We start from the raw sequence: 8,811 nt of genomic DNA, 5'->3' as shown, positions 1-8,811 counted from the left end.
ATACCATTGAATGTGATTAACCTTTCTTATAGTAAAAACGGAATATTCAGAAGTTATCTCCCATTGTCTTGAAAGGGGAAATGCCCTGACACTTGAAATAAATACAGTTTCATAGGCAAGATAAACATTGTAATGTACTTTATACTGAAATTTTAATTAAATTACTAATGTAATGTGGCTATGCCAATAAGGTTATGGTTTCACCAGCAATTCAACAGTGCATAATGCACAATATTTACAAATATACATATTCAGTCGAAATCTAGGATTTACAATTTATTACGAACTGTTTCAATTGAAGGCATGTAAAAGTTAAGAACACTTTCATCTTCCTATTTCAGGGCCCTGTATATTGTGCCTCCTAGCACAGAAATCATAGAGATTATTTCTAAATATTGAATGCAGGAGTAGCCAATGGGATGTGCCTTCCAGATGCTATTGGACTACAACTCCCATCAGCCCCAGCCAGCAAGGCCAGTGGCCAGGGATGGTGAGAGCTGTAATCCAACAACATCTAGAGGACATCATTTTAGCTATGCCTAATCAAGTGGAGACTCTTGAGAGTCCCATGGACTGCAAGAAGATCAAACCTCTCCATTCTTAAGGAAATCAGCCCTGAGTGCTCCCTGGAAGGACAGATTGTTAAGCTGAGGCTCCAATACTTTGGCCACCTCATGAGAAGAGAAGAATCCTTGGAAAAGACCCTGATGTTGGGAAAGATTGAGGGCACTAGGAGAAGGGGACGACAGAGGACAAGATGGTTGGACAGTGTTCTCGAAGCTACGAACATGAGTTTGACCAAACTACGGGAGGCAGTGCAAGACAGGAGTGCCTGGCGTGCTATGGTCCATGGGGTCACGAAGAGTCGGACACGACTAAACGACTAAACAACAACAACAAATCAAGTGGATGTCCCTCACCCTTCACAAAAAAGGAAGCTCTTGTTTCCAGACAGGATTGAGGCAGGGCAGGGTTCACTGGACACAGGATGTAATAGAGTATGTGCTGGCTTTAGGATTGCAACTGAATAGCCTGATTCTATGGACTGGTTTAATTTAGCATCTTGTAGACGGCTTGCACAAACACTGGGTCATGTTCCAGTGCTTGGAAGCATGTTCCAGTAGCTCAGCAGCTCATAAGGTTAGGCTGCCTTGGAATGTTTTCCCGATGGCTACTGCCTCCTCCCACCAGAATAATATTTTTGCATTTCCTAACTGGGAAAAGAGGAGCTGATGCAGCTTCTTCATAAAGGTAAGTGTGTCTTTCTTAAACTTAAGGAAAGCAGCTTGTTCACTCCCTTAGTATGCCAAGGCTAGCTAGAACACAACCCCCTATGCAAGTCTTGTTAACAGTTTGTTACAGTCTCATTGATATAAGATGTTGCTTCCATCACAGGCTTTGGTGGAGATGAAACTATTCTCACAATTTCCTTTTAGATTTCACAGCCCCCCCCCCCAATGCACTTTCCACATACTTCCATCTCTATCGAAGCATGTGTGTGTTATAATAGGAAAACTATTTCCAGTGATGACAAGCATGAAAAGCAAGAGCAGGTGTAAATAAGAGTCTTGTAGGAAAACCAAGTTAGCTTGAACAACATTTGGAGGCAGGCATTTATTATTAAGCAACCTTGCGAAAACAGTGGAAAATGTACAGAAGGCAAAAGGCATCTTTCTCAATAAAAGTTGTCCCAAAGTTTTACATACCCTTACAACTTGATGTACAATTTGCAGGGGTAAGAAATATTTCGAAGAATTCTTAAAGTCCAGTGACATTTAAGGTCTGCAATTTCATTCATAGTCCTTTATGTAACTGCTGCTGGAAAATCTTAAGTGCTTAATTCAGTTTAGATATTTGTTAAAAGAATGGCCAAGGAACTTCAGGTTCTTGATTGACCAACTCCATGGAATTTCAATGTTAGCTCTGGTTAGAACATGAACTCTACCAGGGTACTCTTTGTACTTCTGCACACTACTGAGAATGTGAAACCAAATGTAGATGCTATGACACATGAAATGTTCTTCCAAAATGTGAGTGTCTGTTTAACCCTTTGTATTTCTGGCATGCCGTCTTCCACACTTTCTAGCAAAAAAAGAAAACTTGCAGGAAATCTATGCAAACTATTATTTCTTAATATGGTTCTTTGAAGTCAACCCAGCATGTGCTGTGCATTTTGAAATATATCCCATTTATAAGGTCAGATTTAAATATTTTTAAATGGATAAATAATGTATAGGCTGGTGTCTGGTGAGGGACCGAAACAGGAAGTATCCCTCCTTGCTATTTGGGCATAAAGCTGATGCACCCATTATTAATATATCAAGTTACAGGTAGTAGCCGTGTTGGTCTGATGTAGTCGAAACAAAATAAAAAAATTCCTTCCAGCAGCACCTTAGGTATGAGCTTTCATGTGCATGCACACTTCTTCAGATACCAATAATATATCAAGGCACTCTTCAACTTTTCTTGCAGTGTTGAAGAACATTTAATGTGCTGTTCTTGCTGTCTGCTTTAATACTGCTGATATCATAAATATGGCCAATAATTCTTCATTAAAGAAACTCAGGAACCCTTTGCTTTAATCAGCCCTCTTAGCTGCTGTTTTCCCTACTTCCTACCTGTTAAGTTTAAAAAAAGAGGAAGGAGAGAAACTGGAAGAGAAGGTTTATAACTATCCTAGACTGGTAACATTGGGGAAAACCATAGAATAGGCATCCCCAAACTCGACTCTCCAGATATTTTGGGACTACAATTCCCATCATCCCTGACCACTGGTCCTGTTAGCTAGGGATGATGGAAGTTGTAGTCCCAAAACATCTGGAGGGCCGAGTTTGGGTATGCCTGCCATAGAAAATGCCAGAACTTTTCTAGTGAGTTCCCAATAAAGGCTCAGAAACATAGCCTCTTCTGAACTGGGCAGGGTTTTTTTCATCATCAGTTGAATTATTATTATTATTATTATTATTATTTTATTTATTTATACCCTGCCCATCTGGCTGGGTTTCCCCGGCCACTCTGGGAAGCTTCCAACAAGTAACAAAATACATTAAAATGTTGTGTCATATGCAAAAATTTAAGATTGTCCTGTCTGCTATGGGCGTTTTTGTTATGAGGATGTTTTAATCTAATATATTGGTTATGTGAAAATGGCTAATTAAGAAAACACAGCAAGACGGATCAAATTTCCTGTGTATTTCATTATGTTGCAATAAATTATTTGCAAACCGTTTACATAATCCAGCCTGCTTCCATAAAATGCCCATAACGTGAACTGCTTGCTAAGTTAACCCGAAGTAGCAGTGCATGAAAACATGGCCCTGGGTGTGCTGGACACCAGCATAGGCCCCGTGAAGGAGAAAGCAGCTAGTGGTTTAGTTCTAAGAAAATATATACTGTATAGCTCTCATCTTCTGAGCTGGAGAGTAGAACAGGTTAAATGTCAAGCAATTTCAGAGGAGAGATTAATGTAACCAGGATCTCTTATGTGGAGTCTCTCCTGTTGCATGAACCTCATGCAAAAGTCAAAACTTTGTTTGAACCACAGGGATTCCCAGGCAGGATTGACAGCAACAGCAATATTTGTCAGTCTTCCAGGAAACACCCCTGGGAGTCAAGGAGGCCAGCTGACACTTCCCTGCACCAGGCAGGATGAACTCAGCCCCATATGTGCATTCTTTAAAACAACGTGACATGCTCCCTGTTTCCCCGAGCACTGAAAAGGGTCAGCAACAGCATTACAGGATTTAGTGTCCTTTGGATGAGAGAGAGCACACTGGGAGACATAAAGGTGTCTTTGTGATATTTGCTCTATTTACAAATATACAAGCAGAGCCTTTTGGAAGCAACAGAATCTTAAAAACAAGCAGAAGATAAGCAGGGAGCAAATTATGTATGTGTACGCACAAAGAGAGTTCCTATAGTCTCTAGAGACTTCCAGCTGGAAGCTCTCAGTCCACATTCATAGAGCCACTATTTGGAAGCTGCTTGCAAACTGACAGGTCTCACTTCTGGTGATGGGTGGCGTACACCATGGGAAATTCAGAATGCAAACTCTAAAACAAAAGTCCTCAAAGGTAAGCTCAAAATTAGTATCAGGATTTGCTTCCTGCCACCCCAGCTCCCAACCAGGTGGCTTCCTGAAGACTGAAGGCAATAAAAATGTCCTGAACATCTATCTCATTAAAAATATATATAAATTGAGTTCATAATCATGGACTTTGATTAGCCAGGGTCTCTCCTCATATGTAGGAGTTAAAAGGAAAGCAGTGATAACATAATAAACAATGAAAAGAGGGGGCTGCAGCCCAAGATAGGAAAAGAGGTGGTAAACTTAACTACTTTAAATGAATTCAAATCTCCAGGGCTTGATGAGTTGTACCCAAGGGTACCAAAGGAACTTGTGGGTGCAATCTCAGAACATTTGCCTATAATATTTGAGAATTCAGTCATAATAATTCATTTTTTAATTGAATGGGACTATACTATTCCTAATCATTATTTCTCACCCTGATGGGAACAAATCAAAATCTGAATTCTAACTAGGAGCAGCTAATATGTATGCAAAGGAGGAGATGCAGCTGCAGACTTTTTCTAAAAGTTAAAACGAAATAACAATCAGATATTAAAAGCCTTTCATTTTATGCATTTTCATTCCAACAAATTACACAGGTTATTAACTTTATTTCTTTTGAAGTAGAGGCTAGGCTTAAAGGGAGCTGGCAGTCATGAGGATATATATTTGGAATGTTGCTTTTTCTAATCTCAGCCTGGGAAAAGCGGTGGGGCAAAGGGAGAAGAGAAGATGGGGAAGGTCTGTTGTGCAAGTGGAAGTCCTTGTTCTGATGGAACAAATGATTATTTGGAGTATAAGAACTACTCTTTCTTGGAGTGGGGTGTGTGAAATTTCATCTTTCTCCAAACCAATATTCAAATATCATTTCTTACTGAATATACATTTTCTTGCATTAACTGCTTTATGTGGTCCTGTTTAACAATCCACTTCTAGCTGTATTCTGAAAAAGCACTCTTAAGCATGGTGGTAAGTTACCGTAATACCGTATGCTAGAATGTGGATGAGGAAAGTTGTTTTTCCAACAGTTCATTTAACTGTTATTATTCTTGCTATTAGTATTGTTGGCATTATCATTATAAATGCACCATCCACATGAGTGGAAGATGCTGCTCTTCAAAGTAGTTGAGAAATCATTTGTTGGATTAAAAAATGTTTTTATTTTAATTTCCTATTGAGCTCTTGCATAGTGATGTGAAGGATGATGATAAACGTGATTAATTACTAGGCTTAAATATGCTGGCTCTGTTTGTCTAACAGTATTCACATTAATATTGAGACATGCAATATGATGATATGATGGTTTTCCCAGGCAATTTAGAGACAACATTAGGAGTCAGCATAATCAATCTGATTGTTTTGCTTTTGTGTTAATAAGATTCATGCAACAAATTATATCCCTTCTTTGAATCTGGTTTTCCTTGCTGGAGAATGTCTATCAATTCTTTTCGCTGTTGTATCTCAGGTTTAGAGACGAGCACCAAGAAACAATGCACTGCTTTCTTAGCACAGAGTTGCATTAAAGTATATTGTGTTAACTACTGGTACTTTGCCAAATTTTGCCATTCAGCTTTTCTATATAAAAATGCATATATTAGTGAAAATAACAAGCCATAATACATTATATTAGGGAAGATTGCTTACAATAAATGTGCATATTAGACCAAGCGCATGCGCGCGCACACACACACACGCACACACACACATATATTGGGGGTGGCGCTCTGGTCTAAACCACTGAGTCTTCGGCTTGCCGATCAAAAGGTCAGTCGTTCGAATCCCCGCGATGGGGTGAGCTCCTGTTGCTCAGTCCCAGCTCCTGCCAACCTAGCAGTCCAAGTAGATAAATAGGTACCGCTCCGGCGGGAAGGTAAACGGCATTTCCGTGCGCTGCTCTGGTTTCGCCAGAAGCGGCTTAGTCATGCTGGCCACATGACCCGGAAAAACTGTGGACAAACGCTGGCTCCCTCACCCTGTAAAGTGAGATGAGCACCGCAACCCCAGAGTTGTTTGCGATTGGACTTAACTGTCAGGGGTCCCTTTTGTGGCTTTTCAAAAATCCTTTTTTTAAAAAAATAGCTGGGACCAGTATATCTGGCCGCCCCCCACCTCCCAAGTGGGGCTGCCTGGGAGGATGAGGCATAACTAACTCCAGCTACAAAAGCTGAGGCTCCTGTACAGACTCTTGGGCTAATATATTGTTTAGCGGGATTTGTTGGTGGATGATTGTTGCTGTTATTAATGTTACATTTCTGTATCTTTGTTTTGGTTCTTACAATTTATGTGGAAATAGTTCAATTTGGTTGTGTACATTTTGATGTTTTATTTACTGTTTATGACTACTTTTGTTATGCTTGTAATTATGTAATTTATTCTTGTTGTAAGCCGCCTTGAGCATGGTTTTGGCTATGGAAAGGCAGCATACAAATAAAATATATGTGTGTGTCCTTGTCACCTTATCCCTGAAAATCTAAAAGGTAGCAGCAAAGAGAAGAGTTCCTGATATTTCCAAATCAATTTTTTTTATTTAGTGAGAAGTATGTGAGGCAGTTGATTGAGATCAGTGTTGCAATCCCAAATAGGTGCATCTGTTGGATTTGTTGTGTAATGGAGGAAGTTGGATTTGCTCTGCATGATGGCGGTGTGTGTGTGTGTGTGTGTGAAGGAACTGCTGTTTGAAGTAACATCATCTCTGCACACCCTCAGTCATTCATCCTCAGGGCACTCACAATGCACCTCTAATTTTCAGCTGTTCCTCTGTCCCTTGTTACCCTTATGCAAACGCCTCACATTGTCCCCATGTGTGCCTATTATTCTTTTGGATTTGTTTCCTGCTATATTTAAACACTATTAGAAACTGCTACAATTATCCATCCATCTGACATTGTAGCCCTTATTCAACTGCTGTGCTGTTCCATACATATCCATTAGAGGGAGCAGCATATAGACAAGCTTCAAGAAAAAGCTGCAAGAAGGTTTCAGTAGCCTGGAGCAAGAGAAACTTTTGTTTTCTAGTTCTGAACCTTTATTAGGACTTCCAGACATACTATTTCTCCACACAGACATTCCAGATAACCACAAGCAAAGTGTCAACTGGCCCTTGTGGCCAAATGTACTGAACATTTGGCTACTTTTCCAAATTTGAGAATCTACACATGCACACACAACATAGAAAACATACTTGAACATATGATTCATGACAACCAGTCTTTTCTGATACCAGTATTTCATACACCAGCAATTTAAACAAACAACGCCGTTTACCTTTCCGCCGGAGCGATCCCTATTTATCTACTTGCACTTTGATGTGCTTTCGAACTGCTAGGTGGGCAGGAGCTGGGACTGAGCAATGGGAGCTCACCCCGTTGCAGGGATTCGAACCGCCAACCTTCTGACCGGCAAGCCCTAGGCTCCGTGGTTTAACCCACAGCGCCACCTGGGTCCCCTTTACCACTTAGCAAATTAATAATATGTGGCATATTTATTGTCAAAAGTAGGGAAGGCATGACTAGAGTTGTATTTTAAGTAAATTCTAGTCTCCCCTGGTTTTCTCTATGCTTTTTGGTTCTTAAATTTAATATTTCTATACCAAGTGTTGTTTATGTTACGTTGTAAGATGGAAATATCTTCTGTTATCGTGAAGCTGCTATCATCACCATTATTCACATCAGTTATGGCCTGTGTTAATAATAATTTCTTTAATAATAAAAAGAGTTCTTTAAAGAGTTCTTTCTCAGGTAAAAGCCATAGTTGTATCTATATGGTTCTGTATGTCGTAACGTGGGGTGTGGGTGGTTTGTGATATTGATTTCCATGTGTAAACGTAAGACTTTTTAGGACATTTTCCCATCCTTGACTATTTATGTTGTAATTATGATGTGCATATATGCATAGACTTTATACTCAGACCTAGTTTCCTTATGGAAATGTATGAAGTATGTGATGTGTGGACATCATATTCTAATTTAAAAATAATTGACTGTGCATGTTGAAAATGTAGAACGTCTCCACAGGCTTAAAAGCAATGCACCAGAGGATGTGACAGACTTAAAAGTGAGAAACCTTTTAAAAGCCAGATACTGTTGTGTTTTTTAAAGAAAAAGAGATATTCTCTAAAGGGAAGGAATATATTTTATTTGAAACATGATCAGCATGAATAAAATTTTAAGACTGTGAGAGCATCCACTTCTGACCAGGTAGGGGTAACAAAATACTGCAGCAATGCATGGTGGGACATATCTTGACTCCACAGCAACATAACAACCCAGTAACTAGGGGTGGAGCAACAAAGCCAGCCACAGTACTTGATATTGCTACACATGCTTAAGAAGTGTGTGAACATCCCCCACATGGTAATTTTTTAATGGATTCATAAAAAATGACTGCATTTTATTTATTTTGATTGACTTCTTGGTTTTAACTCTGCAAGAGGCTTTGTGTGTCCATGGACAGAAAAGTGAGATAGCAATAATAAATCAAATGCATCATTTCAACTTGACCCTCTGTATTCACCCAGAATATCCTGGTAGTGATTTCTGCCTTCTTTCTGTTTGTATAGGAACCTTATGCTTCCCTTGCATAAGGCTGTTCAGGTGTTCTTTTAGAGTGTGTGGGAACAACATATGGAAGGGTTGTGGGCCATGCTCCTCTCAAACTAGCACCTTTTACCATTGAGCAGGAATGTCTGAAGCAGGATTCTTCATGTGATCAGCTTAATGTATAAACATTTCCCTTTCAGATCT

This window comes from Zootoca vivipara, chromosome 8, assembly GCF_963506605.1.
Source record: "Zootoca vivipara chromosome 8, rZooViv1.1, whole genome shotgun sequence".
Taxonomy (NCBI): domain Eukaryota; kingdom Metazoa; phylum Chordata; class Lepidosauria; order Squamata; family Lacertidae; genus Zootoca; species Zootoca vivipara.
This window is presented reverse-complemented; position numbering follows the sequence as displayed.